At 48.9% G+C, this 17,219-nt stretch overlaps 1 long non-coding RNA gene and 4 other non-coding genes across 8 annotated transcripts in view; 2 read left to right on the top strand and 3 right to left on the bottom strand.

Moving 5' to 3' along the window:
- LOC116738063 overlaps window positions 1-16,824 on the bottom strand; it is a 52,475-nt gene extending 35,651 nt beyond the window's left edge. Inside the window, exons 1-4 of one of the 4 annotated variants that reach the window (XR_004343592.1) lie at window positions 16,661-16,824; window positions 13,984-14,110; window positions 3,334-3,484; window positions 1,905-2,907 (exon numbers count right to left, since the gene is read on the bottom strand). This is a non-coding gene — a long non-coding RNA (uncharacterized LOC116738063). Of the gene's footprint in view, window positions 1-1,904; window positions 2,913-3,333; window positions 3,485-13,983; window positions 14,111-16,660 lie in introns of those variants that run through there. The other 3 variants (XR_004343590.1, XR_004343589.1, XR_004343591.1) reach the window with 3 other exon arrangements.
- TRNAS-AGA lies at window positions 88-169 on the top strand. Its single transcript has one exon. It is a non-coding gene; the product is annotated as a tRNA-Ser (tRNA).
- TRNAR-ACG lies at window positions 498-570 on the top strand. Its single transcript has one exon. It is a non-coding gene; the product is annotated as a tRNA-Arg (tRNA).
- TRNAM-CAU lies at window positions 2,064-2,135 on the bottom strand. Its single transcript has one exon. It is a non-coding gene; the product is annotated as a tRNA-Met (tRNA).
- Window positions 3,236-3,307, bottom strand: TRNAW-CCA. Its single transcript has one exon. It is a non-coding gene; the product is annotated as a tRNA-Trp (tRNA).
- Window positions 16,825-17,219: the final 395 nt, after the last annotated feature.

The raw sequence follows: 17,219 nt of genomic DNA, 5'->3' as shown, positions 1-17,219 counted from the left end.
CCTCTTGTGTTACTAAATCCTGAAGTAGCCTAGAATACATGATATATGGTAACATGGAGGAAGTGGGAAAAAAGTGTCACAGTAGCTGTAGTCGTGGCCGAGTGGTTAAGGCGATGGACTAGAAATCCATTGGGGTCCCCCCGCGCAGGTTCGAATCCTGCCGACTACGACGGGCGAGTTTTATATATTTGCTCTTGTACTCGATCTTCAATTACAGCCAACTTTTAAAACCGTTGAACATCCGTTCAGACGTTTGCAAGTTACATCAAAATGGAGGAATTCTCACTGACCGCGAAGGAATCCTATTGGATGAGTGAACTAAAACAAAAGAGCCAATAGAACGCTTTCGTTTGAATTCTGAGGTTTCGGGCTTGGAAATCCTGGTGATAGGGACAAAGGAAGTTGGAAGAGAAGATTCCACACATTCATATTTAGAGCGACCTAGTAAGTCTACCACCACCTTTTTCCCTAAGTGTAAATCGTGCCTGCATGTGTGGGGGCCAGTGGCGCAATGGATAACGCGTCTGACTACGGATCAGAAGATTCCAGGTTCGACTCCTGGCTGGCTCGCCATTTTGGTTATCCACCTCCCCTTTGGAGGTTCACAATCTCCATCTTCTTTAGGCCGCTGTAATTATATATATAAACATTTTTAAGCCCTTTTAAAATTTTCTTTTGTAATGTGATTTGACACAAAATAACAAAAATGTTAATAAGACACGCCTCACCTGTAGTTCATATTTCTGTTTTTGCATATGTAAATTTTCTTCACATCACATCGTTCAATGGTTTTCAAAATCGACTAGTCCTCACGTGAGATGATCAATACCAAATAGAAGGAAGACCTTTCAAAGGCATCGAAGTTTCACAAAAAAGAGTATTTCTAAATACCAATTCTTTTCCTCTCTCTCTCTCTCTCTCTCTCTCTCTCTTTTTCAAGATTTAATTTTTTAAGAGCAGTTTTCGATTCACAGCAACACTGAGAGGACGGTACCCAAGCATGCCTTCACACATGCACAGCCTCCCCTGCTACCGACATCCCCCACCAGCGGGGGGACATTTGTTACAACTGAGGAACCTACTTTGATACATCACAATCACCCAAAGTTCATAGCAGACGTTACAGTTCACCCTTGGTGTTATACATTCTGCGGGTCTGGACAGATGTGTAATGACGCGGATCCATCGTTACAGAACCGCCCAGAGTATTTTTCACGCCCCTCCCCCATCCTCTGCCCTCTCTGCCTATTCCCCCCCCCCCCCCCCCCACACGCCCGGGCCACCACTGATCGTTTAGCGTCTTCGTTGTTTTGACTTTTTTCACAATGTCATACAGTTGGGATCATATCATGTGTAGCCTTTCCGCTTGGCTTCTTTAACCTAGTAATAGGCATTTAAGTTTTCTCCGTGTCTTCTCGTGGCTTGGTATCTCATTTCTTTTTCATGCTGCGCAATCTTCCATTGTCTGCAGGTCCCACGATTTATTCATTCCATTCACCTACGAAAGGGCATCTTGGTGGCTTCCAATTTGGCAATTATGAGTAAGCTGCTACAAACATCTGTGTTCATGTTTCCGTGTGGACACATATGTCGACTCCTTTGGGCAAATGACAAGGAGGGCAGTTGCTGGATGGTATGGTAAGAGCATGTTTCGTTTTATAAGGAACTACCAAACCCTCTTCCACAGTGGCTGTGCCATTTTGCCTTCCCTTCAGCAATGAATGAGAGTTCCTGTTGTCCCACGTGACTGCCAGCATTTGATGTCAGTGTTCTGGACTTTGGACATTTTAAGAGGTGATTTTTAATTTTCATTTCTCTCATGACATGTGATGCGGAGCAACTTTTCATATGTTTTTTAAAAAGGGCCTTAACAGACATCACCGAACATATAGACGGCAGATGGGAAATTTTGTTAGGTTTTTATTTCTGTCCTCCTTTCTACATGCATATAATTTAAAGAGTCAAACATCGCACTAGATTTGAAACAAGAATTAACAATCTCTTCTTTCCCTCTCGCTGAGCTCGCTGAGCTTTTCGTGCTTTGGGACGAAAAGGACTGTACTTAGCAGAGGATGGTTTCGATCCATCGACCTCTGGGTTATGGGCCCAGCACGCTCCCGCTGCGCCACTCTGCTCTGGGAATATCCCCCTTCATAATTAACCTTCAGTTTCTGTCTGGTTTGCCCATTCCTTCCGCTGCCCCTGCAACCTGTACCATTGGAAAATGGGTTCTCTTTTTTCTCTTTAGAGTAGTAATGATTTGTCTTTTGTAATTCACTAGCCCTGGGCCTGAACTAACGCCCAACAGAAGGGTGAAGAAGAAATGGAAAAGCTTATTGTGGGTATGCTTCTCCGGGGCACAAAGGCGCGATTCGATGTGACACCTGATATTGTGTATTGTGTGAATGTGTATGTTAGATCTGGAACAGAATGCCTGCCTGTATCCCACTGTCGTGTCTTAAAGCCATTCTAAGTTATACAAAATAATAGACTCTGATGAAGGAAACGTGCTTGCACTTTCCCCTGTGCTGTGGTGTGATGGTTCATAATCTTTAGGGGGGGGGGAGGGGGACGGAAGTCTTGAGCCCCAGGTGAGAGGAAAACGCACATTCCCGCACATGTACTTTACATTGACTTTCAGAGGGTTCGCGGAACTTCCAGCCCCGAAGACTTTCTCCGAATTGGTGGTTCACTCCCTACAGACTCAATCTGACAAACAAAAACGTTCAGGTTTTCTCGCGTCTGGAAAGGAATTGACCTCTCCTGTGCCTCGCAGTGGTAGGGAATCACAGAGAGCCAAGGATGGACGGCCTGGCGATGCGACCGCCCCGGTCTGGAAAGGCCGGCCCATGTGTGGAGCGGGTGAGCTAAGGTCGCCTACTAGAACCGGTCGTCTGGGAACACCTGCTAAGCTTGCGAAGGTCGGAGGGACGTACAGATGAAGAGATGGGTCCGCCAGCACGGAAGTGAGCGTGTGGAGAGAAGGCAGGGAGGGTTGGGAATATTAAGGGACGAGCCGGTGAAAAGTGAAATCGAGAACGTTTGCAGTGGGTCTCTCCGGGCCCCCGGATGCAGTAACAATATCGTACGTTCCTGCGTATGCTCGCCTTTTATTTACATTTTAAGGGTATTTTAAGGAGGGGAGCCAAGGCCGGAGAAAGCTGAGAAGGCACCTTCCTACACCCCCATCCGTCTCCCTTCTCAGACCAGAGCCTCCCCCAGAGACTAAAACTACTGACCCCGACGTGATTTGAACACGCAACCTTCTGATCTGGAGTCAGACGCGCTACCGTTGCGCCACGAGGTCCCCGAGGGGCCGTGGGGTTTCTTTACCTGTCAACCTGATCCGTGGAATCGATTTTTCCGCACCCGGTGAGGACCGCGCGGGTGGAACGCGGGCCCTCCAATCACTCCCCGACTCTGCGTCCCAGTTGCTTCTACTTGACGGTCCTTCCTGTTCTATTTCACTCCTGGTTTTCTCCATCTTTATAAAAACAAACAAAAAAAAAAAACCACGTTTGCGAGAGTTTTGTTGTTTTTGTCTTTTTTAGAAATATGGCTATTGAAGGTCGGTCGCTCCGGACAGGAGTGGGGGGGAGACAGCAAAGAAAAATTGTGTTCCCCACCCCCGCCCAAGTCAGAGGTGCAACCAAGGCGGGCCTGGGATCTGTTTCCCGAGTTGCTCGTAGGTTCCCGCGGTGTTTCGGGGATGGTGGGGGGGGCGGAGGCTGACGCGGGGCGGCCCGCGGGGACCCGAGCCGCACCTGCCGGCGGATCACGGGGTCCCCGCCCCCACCCCGCGCCCCCTGTTCTCCTGCGCGGCGGGGAGACGCGATTGCTTTCCCGCTGCCAGGGGTCCCTCAGGGTCTCTCACTGGGTCTCAAACTGCCCCCGAAAAGGAGCAAGAACTCTCTTCCTGTGTGAGCAAGTAGGCCATTCTGGCGCCGGGGGTTGGCTGGTGAAAGCACCTGTCTTGAATGTTGGAGACCCCGCTTGTGCATCTCAGGGAACGTTTTCTGCAGACCTGAAATCACGCAGACCATCTATCTCCTCAAAGAGCGAGAGGTGTCTCCGAACTCCCAGAAAAGGACATGCGGGAAAGTGATCCCCATACCTTTCTCTGGAAATTAGGGTTTCCCTTCCTTAATCTTGAAAAATGGGTCCAGCGCCCGGGGTGGGGGCTGGGAGTTGTAAAGGACCTTGGATACAGGACTGAAGGACCTCGCAGGTAGCGGTGCACCCTTGGTAGGTTATGTCCAGGTGCAGTCACTCCGTGGGGTGGGGGGACGAGATTAGGGACCTGGGCGAGGGATATGCTGGAGCCCGCCTCATTGGGAGGTGAGGTGAACCAGGCTTTCAGAAAACAAACCTCCGAAGGTTCGGTAGAAGCTGAGGCCACTTAGGAAAAGAAATGGGGGTACAGGTGCGCTGCTGGCAGAGAATTCAGTGTGGCCATAGTCGACTGAAAGTTAAAAGTTATGCTTTCCTCCCCTACCTATACAATGGGGATAATGTTAGTAGTGCCCACCTCCTAGGCTGGTGTTGATAAATGCAATGGGCTCGAAACGGGCTTATATATTCCCATATGTTTAGAACGACGCCTACCGGACCGCATGAGCTCTCAGGAAAGGTTAGTGTAGGAGACACCGGTTGGTTCAGCGACAAGAGCACGTGACTCTTGATCTAGGGGTTGTGAGTTTGAACCCCACGGTGGGTGCAGGGGATATTTTAAGAGTAGATAAACTTTAAAGAAGTAGATGGTCCTGCGATTACTACCCCTATGAAGTTTGCACGCTCACAGCCTGGTTTGCCGGAGACCGGAGGTAAAATTCACACGTGTCCACTGCTACTTTCCTCCACAGATTTGGAGTTCCGTGTCATCACACAGAATTAAATGCATTGGCTTATTTCGGATGTTAGAAATATTCCTTTAAAAAAAAAATAAGTAAAATCAGGGGGAAAAAGTAACATTGTTATCATCCCAAGTTAGGGCGAAAATCAGAGGGGGCTGCAGATGAGTGCCTGAAATTTATGAATGTCTGTTTCTTATTTATTTTTGGCAGCTGAGACTTAAAACTCAGTGACACACTTCAGCTCATAGAAGTTTCCTCGTCCGTGTATTTTAGTTCGTGTCTAATGCTCGTTCGCAGCACAGCTGATTTCTGTCTGGTTGTGTATAATCCATTTTTGCTAATATTGGAGGAATTCAGGATCATATTTTAAAATTAAATTGTTATCCATTCTCCCTAGCAAGTTCCCAGAGCTCCAAGCTGCTTCTCCCTCTTGCCTTGTTTTGCTGCCTGGGTAGCCTTTTCTTTCCCAAAGCGGGAGGCCCAGGATCCCAGGCCTTATAGTCGTGATTTTGCTAATTACCTTCTTCCGACGTGCGGCTCAGCCAAGAGAGTTTTCAGGGCCCCTCAAAGCTGCAGTCTTAGCATCGAATCACCCTTACTGTTTGTTATGATCCTGAAGCATGGTTCTGATAGCTGGCTTTGTCTTTGTGTCCATGTTTTCTGTTTCTTCCTAGTATCTGGTCCAGAAACTTGGATCTAGTCCTGAAGATCTAAGGAAAGGGACTCCAGGAATAAACCCCTTTGGTTCTTGCCAGGCCCCTCCTCCACACGGCCTCCTGCCCCACCCCTGCCCCCCATCCCCTACCTGCTGGCAGTTCCCCGCGGAATCAGTACGTACCTGGGTCTCCAAACGTCTTTGTTCCGCTCACACATCTCATTACTGAGGACTTGACACCCTCCTTAACGAGACACATTGCTGAAATCTTCATGGAACCACCTCACCTCCGTGGGGTCGTCTCCCCTCCCCCAGGCTGGGTTCTCTCCTGATTCCTGCAGGGGGCCACCCTCTGAGTCTCCCCTCCCCGCCCTGCTAGGTAGGCCACGATTCAGACCGCCTCTGCAATGCCAACATAAGTTTGTGTTTAAGGGGTAGACGACGGGGGTCAAGTGTCATTAAAGTGTGTTTGAAACCTAAGGAAAAGATTCACACCCATTACGGTGGTTATTACCGAAAAAGAAAAAGGTGTTGGCAAGATATGGACAAATTGGAACTCTTACGCATTGCTGGTGGGAGTGTAAAATGATACAACCCCGTGGGAAACAATGTTGTGGGTCCTTGAAAAATGAAACCTAGAATTACGATCTGACCCAGGAATTTCACTTCTAGGTATATCGGCAAAAGGGTTGGAAGCAGGGACTCGGGCAGGTACATGATACAGCCGGTGACATTGTATCATACTGTATGACTCCCCTTACCCGAGGAATAGCCTAGAACAGTCAACTTCAGAGACAGAAAGTAGAATGGTGGTCAGCAGGGGCTAAGAGGGAAGGGGGCAGAGTTCTTACTCAATGGGGACAGCTTGGGTTTAAGATGATGAAAAAGTTCTGGAGATAGAGGCTGGTGATGGTCTCACTGACTTGCCACTGAATTTACACTTCAAAACTGTTAAAAATGGCAGGTTCTTGTTTTGTTTTGTTTTTAAGGTTTATTCATTTTTCAGAGACAGAGAGAGACAGAGCATGGTGGGGGGGGGGAGGGGCAGAGAGAAAGAGAGACACAGAATCTAACACAGGCTCCGGGCTCTGAGCTGTCAGCACGAGCCCGACCCCGGGTTTGAACCCACAGACCGTGCAGTCAGATGCCTAACTGACTGAGCCACCCAGGCGCCCCCAAAATGGCAGATTCTTATTAAGCAAGCTGAACAGAATGGATTAGAAGAGGGATCAGAGAAAATGAAAGGCCAGACTTGCTGTGGCTGGCAAGCATCCAGGCAGCTTGTGACCCCCTCCAGCCCTCGCGGACTTCCTTTATTGCTTTACCACCAGAGCCTAGCTCTGGGTCACTTTTGCAATTACCTCCCGGAGCATATGGCCTGCTGACGCACAGCCTAGGGGGCTCACGACTGACCTTCTACTTGGCAGGAGTAAATAACTTAACCTTAGCAGCAGCTGGCCCCTCAAGGTGCTTAAAACTGTGCCAGATTCCTTAGAGACTTGCGCTATCTTTAGCCCCCAGGCCCCAACACCTTCCAGTCGCTTCTCACCAACACAGGTGCCGCTCTTTCTGCCCACCGGTCCTGTCCCCATGCTTTCATAAAGGCGCTGTTTTGCGCTGAAACCATCTCAAGAATTCTTCCTTGACCGTTGGCTCCCCAGCCCCAGGTGACATCAAGAGTAGACAGGATAGACGATAGATAGATAAGCAAATTCAAATATAAAAGGACAAAAAAAGAGTGTACAGTATCTATAAATTTGATTGTGTGTCCCAAGTTATAATATAAAAGGTCTTTCTCACTGTGCATCACAGTACAAAAAAAAACAAAAAACTGTGAAATTATATGAGATCGAAGACATAGGAACCAGGGAGCAGAACGACAGGATGGAGGGACGCTCCTCAGGGTTTCCTCCAGGAAGCGGAGGGAAGAGAGGATCTGCGTGGTTGCTCGCTGAGAAACCAGGGCACAAGGTTGGGGAGGCAGAGGGCACTCACCCACCGGTGACTCCTCGCCGCCCCTGGACAGGTCAGAACCCTTCATCCCCAAAGTGAGATTCAATTCCGAGGAAACAGGGAGCCCCCAGATTAAGTCCTGAGCGTGTGGCCCACAGCGTTCAAACCTAGTCACGGCTCTCCTAATTCTATTATCGTGGTAGGGTCCGCTCCCCAAGGAGAGAGAAGAAAGGGGGGAAAACTTCAAAGTAACCTGGCTATGCGCCCCCGTGCAACATCCCTCGTGACCTTGTGAGCTGAGACCACTTACTCAGACGAGGTGTTTGTGTGTGTTACCATATATGGGAGACCAAGAAATAAAAAATGTATTAAAAACTATGCCACGTGACCTTGGGCGCTCGAACCCAACTAAGCGGGGCCAGAGCGAATAAAGCTGCTTCCTGGAAATTAAAAAGCTTCGGGGTCTCGACTCTGTGCGGTAATCCTGCTACCTTATAACGTTCTTAAGGGCAAAACCCAACCTCTTCGGTCCTGGGGATGCCCTGGGGTTCCCGCCCGGCCACCTCCGGGACCAGAGGTGATCTTGGCGGAGAGGTGGTTTGTTCCCCGCGCAGGGCGCGTGCAGACACGCGTGGCGGCCACTAGGGGGCGGAGAAGCCTGCCGAGGAACGTGGGGGGGCGGGGCGGGAGGAGAGGAGGGGGGAGGAGGGCCCTGCGGGGGCGGGGGCGGCCGGGGAGGGGGGAGGGGGACCCTGCGGGGGCCAGAGTAGGGGGGAGGGGAGAAAGAGCGCTGGAGGTCGGCCGAAAAGAACGACCGAGGTGGACAGAGCAAGGGAAGGGGAAAGCAGGTTATTGCAGGGAAATCATAACTTTCTGTTTGGCAGTTAGGAAACTTCGCATCTGTTAACAAAAAGTCAGCTAAGTACATTTGAAGATCTAATTGGCTCTAGTAAGCGATTCACGAATCGGGCAGCATCCCGTCCAGCAGGTAGAGGGGGAACTCTGAGAGGCTGTGTGAAATGGGAGGCTTTTCCAGGAGGGAGGAGGGGCCAGGCGGTTATTAGCAAAAGAAAAGGAAAGGTTGCTTCCCGCCAAGTCACCTTCCGTTAGGCGAGGGGGGTGGCGGATGGAGAGGCCCCTGTAGCAGATTACCTCGTTGGTGGAGACCAGAAAATTCGTGAGTGACCAGTTAAGACTGCTTGTCTGGGGGAGGTTGAAACTGCAGTTTCAGGCTAGGTATAAAGAAAGCCCTGGTTTGGTGACTCCGCCCAAGTGTCTCCACTTGGGGTCTGTAGTTTCCTTGTTGCCACATTTAACAACGTGTTATAGATACTGTCTCATTTTTTCCTAACACTTTTATTTTCAGCCTGAAATATTGTGGATTAAAACCAGAAAGCCTGCTCTATCCATGAGGAGGCACATTTTCGGGGTGAGGATATCAAGAGTGCTAGACCTTCCCAGTATTTTACAGTTTTATTAAATCCATTTCTGTGGTTATTCTGGACAACATGCCAAGGGGGCAGTCCTCCTGTCGGAGCTCAGACACGGAGACAAAAGGCTAGAGCAGGGCTCCAAACCTTACGGATCGTCTGGTCTCCTGGAGTCGGCGCTAGTGAGAGGGAGAGAAAATAGACTAGGAACGTGCTAGCAAGGATGGTGACCCATATGTTATGCGGAAAAAAATTAACATGGAAGAGAGATAAAGGCAGGGGAGGCGGGAGTGATCAGGAAGGATTCCGAGCAGTCTCTTCATCTGTAAAATGAGAACAGCAGCGCCACCTCGAGGTTCAGATGAGGAACAAATGAGTTAGCGTAGGCCTTAGCGAGCGCTCCGTAAGTGTGAACAATAAAAAAAAGAAATTGAGAGAGACAGGGAGTTTATTACTATAATCATGACATTTGGGGCTATACTGTTTCAGAGACTGGATTAATATTTTAGCTTCACAGAGCAGAGCTACAACAAAAGATGGAAAAAAGGTACGAGGATGTTGCACTGTAGGGGAAAAAGCTTTCTCACAATTAGCCTTGTTCCTTTTGTAAGGTAATGAGCTGCCAATCTGGTGGGGGGGGGGTTGGGGGGGGGGGGTAAGCAGAGATCAGATGCCTGCCGGTGAAGGATGTACTTGAGAGGATTTCTGCATTTTGTGGGCATCTCAGGTGGCCAAGGTTTAGAATTCTTTTCAAATATCAAACTTTATGGTTCAACTTAAAATTTACCCAGAAATTAATCTGACCTGTATTGAATGATGCCCAGTGACTCAACAAATCCTTTTTGAATTGGGCTGGTCATTTCTGGGGATTAAGCATGGAGTTTCACCGTATAGCAGAAATACACCTGCTATGTTACATCATGGTCACAGCCAGCTGGTGGCATAATGCATTGTGCATTCCTTCCATAAAGTCAAAAATATTCCTTGAAAATGTTTTCCTTTGTGTTATAACATCTACAACCTAAATGATTGTCCACTGTTTTCTCTATTATCATGCAGAATCAAAACAGCATAGCAGTTTCAAGCAGAAACTTTGGGATGAGACATCTGGCTTTAGATCTGAGACCCTGTTCCTCTGTCTGTGAGGAGAGCAGCTTACTTGGTGGCTCTGAGCTTCAGACGTCTCTTCTGTAGAATGAACTCACCATGTACTATTTAACAGTGGTGTTTTACTGGTCAGAGTGGCTGAAATTAACAACTCAGGAAACGAGATGCTGGCGAGGATGTGGAGAAAGGGAACCCTTTTACACTGTTGGTGGGAATGCAAACTGGTGCAGCTGCTCTGGAAAACAGTGTGGAGGTTCCTCAAAAAATTAAAACTAGATCTACCCTGTGACCCAGCAATAGCCCTGCTAGGAATTTATCCAAGGGATACAGGAGTGCTGATGCATAGGGCAATTGTACCCCAATGTTTATAGCCGTGCTTTCAACAATAGCCAAATTATGGAAAGAGCCCAAATGTCCATCAACTGATGCATGGATAAGGAAGATATGGTTTATATACACAATGGAATACTACCCGGCAATGAGAAGGAATGAAATCCTGCCATTTGCAGCAACGTGGATGGAACTGGAGGGTATTCTGCTAAGTGAAATAGGCCAGTCAAAGACAGATATCATATGTTTTCACTCATATGTGGATCTTGAGAAACTTAACAGAAGACCACGGGGGAAGGGAAGGGGAAAAAATAGTTACAAACAAAGAAGGAGGGAGACAAACCATAAGAGACTCTTAAATACAGAGAACAAACTGAGGGTTGTTGGGGGGGTGGGGGGAGAAAGGAAAATGTGTTATGGGCATTGAGGAGGGCACCTGTTGGGATGAGAACTGGGTGTCGTATGTGAGCAATGATCCATGGGAATCTACTCCTGAAGCCAAGAGCACACTGTATACACTTTATGTTAGCCAACTTGACAGTAAATTATATTTTAAAAATTAAAAAATAAAAGTGGTGTTTTAAGGATTCCATGCAATAATGCATCTATAAAACAGTAGCATAGTGCCTATAAAAGAATAAGCAGCAATTAGCAGTTAATAAAGCTAGTTTTCATCCCTACTCTTACACAGCATTGAATGTGACACACATTTAATGGCAATGACCGGACCTTGTTTGGACCCTGATTTGAACAAACCAATTGTAAAAATACATTTTTGAGACAATTGGGGAAACTTATGTATGACTGGGTTTAGGTGACTCAAAGAAACTACAGTAGACTTAATTTTTATTAGGCATGATAAAGGCATTGTGGTTATGTAAGAAAAAAGTCCTTAACTATTTTTTAAAAAAAAAAAGTTTTTTTGATGTTTATTTATTTTTGAGGGAGAGAGACAGAGTGTGAGCAGGAGGGGTGGCGGGGTGGGGGGGAGCAGAGAGAGGGAGACATAGAATCCGCTGGCTCGGAGCGGTCAGCACAGAATCCGACGACGCAGGGCTCGAACCCACAGACTGCAAGATCATGACCGGGCCTCGAGATCACGACCTGAGCCAAAGTCAGACACTTAACCGACTGAGCCACCCAGGCGCCCCACAAGTCCTTAACTACTAAAGATTTATCCTTATGGATAAAATTGCATGGTGTGTGGGGAGAAAAATGAGGGCAGAGAGATGAATACTTTCCATTCTAGCAGAACGTTAAGGTTGCTGAAGCCGGGGATGGACGGCTGAGGGATCCCTTATACGATTCTTTCTACTTCTGCGTACGTTTGAAAATTTCCTTGATAAAAAAAAAATTTTAAGATGCTAAAAAAAAATGGCAGGAAAACCTTCCCAGTACTCTGCTGAATTATAAAATGGCAGGGCACGAATCATGAAGTGCTCATTTGGGAGGGAAGATGCGTTCCTTCATCGTTCCATTGCACAGTTACCAAGCACCTGCAATATACCAGGCATTGTTCAAAGTGCCAGAGGAGGAGATGGCCCAAGACCACCACAGAGTTCACGCTGCACAATGACAATGAACCAGTAAACAAAACCTATGAAGGAAATAAAACGGTGGCGGCAGCTGGGGACTGAGGATGATTTGCACCCCCTCAGGGAACATTTGGCGACATACAGAGACATTACCGATTATTGATGGGGGGAGGGGGGCTGCTGGCACCTAGAGGGGAGGGCCCGGGGATGTTGCTAAACGTCCTACAGTGCACGGGACAGCTCCCCAATGGCCGGTTCAAAATGTCGACAGTGCTGGTTGAGAAACCCTCCAGCAAGATGGGGTGGTCAGGAGTAGCTCATCCGAGGAGGTGACGGTTGAGCCGAGACCTGACTGAGGAGGAGTAAGCCAAGTGCAGAGCTGAGAGGAGAGTGTGCAGGCAGAGGGGGCAGAGTCCTTGGAGCAGGAAAGCCTTCAGTGGAAAAGGAATAGAGAGAAGGCCTTGGAAGGGGTGTGGCCGAAGAGAAAGTGGGGGGCAGACCACAGAGGGCGCCTGCCCCCTCCCGGGGTCCGGGAGCCTAATGCACGCACCAACCTCACTGAAAATTTCAAGTCTCCCGGCCCCTGGGAGCTCAGTCGGTTGAACGTCCGACTTCAGCTCAGGTCATGATCTCACGGTTCATGAGTTCGGGCCCAGCATCGGGCTCTGTGCCTGGAGACTGCTTCGATTCTGTATCTCCTTCGGTATCTCCGGCTCTCTCTGCCCCTCCCCTGCTCACACTCTGTCTCTGGCTTTCTCTCAAAAATAAATAAGCATTAAAAAAAAAGAATTTTTTTTTTTTTTTGTAATGCTAAGTCTCAAGCCCCACCCCAGATTTACTGAGTCACTCTGCATTTTAATAAGGTCCCCACCCAGGCCACTGAGATCCCTATTTCAGTGAGGGAGGCATGCTCTGGGGAATGGCAAGGGATTTGGGTCTTATTTAAGCTGCAAGTGTTGCTGGATGAACTGGGGAGAGCCCGGACCCTGGACCCTTGACCCAGCCAGACCTGAAGGGGTCACCAAAGGTTCTTGGTCTTGTCTTGTCATGAGAAGGCATTCGAGGACAGACACATAGCACAGCGGACAGGCGACACAAGCAGGAAAGTTTACTAAAGTGAAAAGTACACTCTCATGATAGGGGAGCGGGTGAGCTTGAGAGAGAGAGAGAGAGAGAGAGAGAGAGAGGGAGGGAGGGAGAGAGAGAGAGGGAGCTTCGCGCCCTGAGGGTTGGGGTTTCTACCTTTTTTTTAACAGTTGTTAACTAGGGGGTAGAATATAACTTAGAGCAGGGAGCAGGATTTGGGGGGTTTTCCTCCTCGCTTGCTTGGGGGCTTCCTGTCCTGGTGCCGCCATCTGGGGCCATCTGGTGTGATGGGGCTTCTCAGGGGGTGAGGCCCGGACAGGCCTCTGACCCTCCCTGCAGCTGGGCACGTCCTCCTCCGTGCTGGCCTCCGGGCATCCTGTCAGTAACTAACTGCCCACTCTAACACAAGAACCCTTGGGGGATCTGGGGGGAGCCTGCCATGTCCAACCTCCCTCTCCTGTGATGTGTGGGTACCTGGGGCCAAGTGCGGAGGAGGGAGACTGTTCAAAAATCGGAGATGGAAATGCAGGCTTGGACCACGTGGTAACCACGGAATCACAAAATGTAAATCAGGTTCATTTGGACGTAGCCCCGCCAGGACTTGCTGGTGGGCTCGATGCTGGTGGTACGAGGACAGGAGGATCGGAGAGTTGGTTTGAGCGGATGGCCCAGTGGCCGGCGATGAGAATAGTGATTCGACTGTGTTTCCTTCGGTGGTGGGATTGGGGGGGAGGGGGGAGTGCATGCGTGTGCGCGTGTGTGCGCTTGCGTGTGCATGCGTGTGCGCACGTGCTTGTGTGTGCCCGCGTGCGTGCATATGTGTGCATGTGCATGCACGCGCGTGCTTGCGTGTGTGCGTGCTTGCATGTGTGTGCCTGCGTGCACACGTGTGCATGCACGTGCTTCCGTGTGCGTGCGTGCGTGCGTTGGTTAGCGCATGCTGCTTCTGCGGACAGGGCTCTCCTGTGCTGCACGGGCCCCTGCCCCCAGGTCCCCGCTCCAGGCGGGTGTCTGTGCTGTGCCCTGCTCATTACCTCTGGGCCTGGCCAGCGGAAGGTCGGGGAAATGCTCCAGGGCTCCGAATGTGCTTGCGGGGTGTGGCGTGGCTCCCTAGCTCTGCCACCTGCCGGGACGGGGGACACCCGAGTCCTGTAGGTCCTGCTGTCAGAATAAAGAGACCTCTAAGCTGACCGGAGTTCCAAGTCCAGCCTGGAGTCCAACCCAGTCGGCCACACGCAGGCCAGCTATACCCCAGACACCTGCACACCCACGGAAGAGAAAATAAAGGTTGATATAATCGCCCGAGATGTTCGGTGTTTATCTGAGGCATCCTTACAATAGAAACCTGTCTGGGGGCGCCTGGGTGGCTCAGCCGGTTAAGCGTCTAAGCATCGGGCTCTTGATTTTGGCTCAGGTCATGATCTCTGGGTTCATGAGTGCGAGCCCTGTCGGAACCTGCTTGGGATTCTCTCTTTCCCCCTCTCTGCCCTTCCCCTGCTTGCGAGCGTTCTCTCTCTCTCTCTCTCTCTCAAAATAAGTAAATTAGCTTTAAAAATCTTAAAAACAAAACCAAGAGAAACCTGTCTAATATGCATACACCCACTACAGAGTAATATTATTATTACATTATTATTATATAATAATGGTAATATTATTATCATTATTTTTTATATATATAATGGTAAATCCTTGCCATTGATCGGGTGGGGGACTAGTTTGTCCATGTCTGAGGTTCCTATTTTGTGAATCTGAGCAGCTGAATCATCTTGCTAAATGTGAAGTTGGGGGGTGGGGACCTGAGGAGAGAGGGTCCTTGCTCTTCCCGCCCCAGGGAAAGCCTGGGAAACAGGCTTAACTCCAGGGCCTGATTTGGATGAAGGATAATCCCAGGGCTGAGAAGACTCCCTAGCACCCGAAACTTTATCTCCAACCTGCTCACTATTGCCTGAAATCTGTTTCATGAGGGAGATAGCCTTTTATCCAAGAATTAGAAATCACAGATTGCAAATGCAATGTAAAAGAAATTTCAAATGTGATATAAGAGAGCAAATGAGTTTTTAAGGTAGATAATGATCCTCTCTCTCTCTCTCTCTCTCTCTCTCTCTCTCTCATCTCTGGTTTTATTCAACCATCGGTTTGGGCACAAACCCTGTCTTTCAGGCACTGACTCCATTTTCCCTCAAGTATGCAAATGTGAAATACAAGAGACTTTGCCTCACAGAAGTCTGTCTGATAAGGGATAGGGTTAAAAAGTCAGCAGGCCCTGGGCATCTGAAACTGAGTACCAAGAGGAGACTGGATATCCTGAAGTCAAACTTCTCAAATTCCACAAATTGGCCTCGGGGACAGTCTATTTTTAAAACAGAAGTAGGGTCTCAAGGTATGTGCTCCATTCAATGAATCGATGAGCCTTTTCTTTTCTCTCTCTCTTTTTTTTAATTTTTTAATGTTTATTTTTAAGAGCGAGAGAGAGATACAGAGTGTGAGCGGGGGAGGGGCAGAGAGAGAGGGAGACACAGAATCCCAAGTAGGCTCCAGGCTCTGAGCTGTCAGCACAGAGCCGGACGCGGGGCCAGAACCCACTGGCCGTTAGATCATGACCTTAGATCATGACCTGAGCAGAAGTCAGATGCTTAACCGACTGAGCCACCGAGGCGCCCCCACCTCCCATGAGCCTTTTCAAGTGTTCTGACTCTGCCAGCTAGAAATTACCATCCTTGGGGCTGAGACCAACATTTCTGGAGAGCACCCCTCTTTGGGTTAACAATAGCCCCCCAAATAAACAAACAAAAATAGAAGCAGAAGAGACAGTCTGCAAGATTTCTTTGCTCTCGCCACAGCAGATCATTGGACGGTGGGGCTTGTTGTTTTTGGCGTGCGCTGAATAACAGCTTTCCCCACGGAAGCTGAGAAACCTGTCCATCAAAATTCATGGGTTTTCCTCCCACAGAATGGAGTTGTCGATGGTAATTGGCCATCTGGCCTGGGAATACGTTTCCCAGCACCCCTTGCTTCTAGGTGGGTCCATGGACTGATTCTCACCGAGGGAACATGGGTGGAGGTGAGGTGTGTTACCTCTGGGCCAAAGCCACTTTCTCTCTTCTTCTCTCCGCCACGTGTGACGGACTCTGCTGTCAGGGATGGGGACTCACAGATGAAAGGAGTCACACAACAAAACCTACCTGCCAACCAGGGGCAACCGTGCTGACAATGATGTGAGCAAGACGTTAATGACTGTTGAATTAAGCCCCTGATATTTTGGAATATATTTGTTACAGCGACTAACGATACTCGAAGCGGTATATATATATATATATATATATATATATATATATATATATATATATTATACCTTCCGTGTTCTAGAATACATAGAAATAGCAATGGTTCCTCAGGGAGGTAGGACTTCCAAAAGTTTCCTCACTTTCCCGGCTTGGTACACCCCTCTTTAAATAGCCCCCAACCCAGAGGTTCCTGGGTAGAGTATGTGACCCTTGATCTCAAGGTTGTGAGTTCAAGCCCGACGTTGGGCATGGAGCTTAGTTAAAAAAAAAAAAAAATCTAAAAACGTCAGAAAGATTTGGCAAATTCATATAATGATCAACGTGCCTGGGCCACGAACACACACATGATCTTACCGACAGTCAGGGGCTCTGGTATGTTAGTTACCCAGTATCTGGGTGGCAGAAATGCACCTTTGGGGGCCCTTACCTGAAGTTTAGCATCTAGTTCGGAAATCAAGCTGCTTCTCTGGGTCAAACTAGTGGGGATCCTCCAGAAGGTTTCATTCTTATCGGTAGGATTTCCAACATCAAAGCTTTTGGTAGAATGTGAAAGTTAAAGACAGTTTCCCAGTGACAAAGCAGGAAGCGCCCAGAGGAGGGGGCTGTTTGCGACTTTGCTGGGGCAGCGTGACTTTGGAGGAAACAGTATTTCCTGTTAACTAGGCAGTTGGCTTCAGCAAACCTGTCTGTTAGCCCGGCCTGAGGCCTGGAAGGGCAGATTTCCACATTCCAAGCTACTTCATACTCTCTCACTCCCCTGTTATTGTATCTCTGAACTCCGTCGTTCCTCACTCGTTCACAAGGGGGTTGTGGGGCCCTACGTCATCGGACAGGTCCTCAAGAGCATCTAGTCCCTTCTTGTGATGTCAGTGGAGAAGGGAGCGCTTCTCCCAGCGGGTGTCAAAGACTGGACAGAAGGCATCCCAAGGGGCAGTCCCCGAGGCCCCCTGCTCACGAAAGCCTATTGGAGGCATTCCTGACTCTTA

The sequence above is a fragment of the Lynx canadensis genome, chromosome B2 (assembly GCF_007474595.2).
Source record: "Lynx canadensis isolate LIC74 chromosome B2, mLynCan4.pri.v2, whole genome shotgun sequence".
NCBI lineage: Eukaryota > Metazoa > Chordata > Mammalia > Carnivora > Felidae > Lynx > Lynx canadensis.
This window is presented reverse-complemented; position numbering and strand designations above follow the sequence as displayed.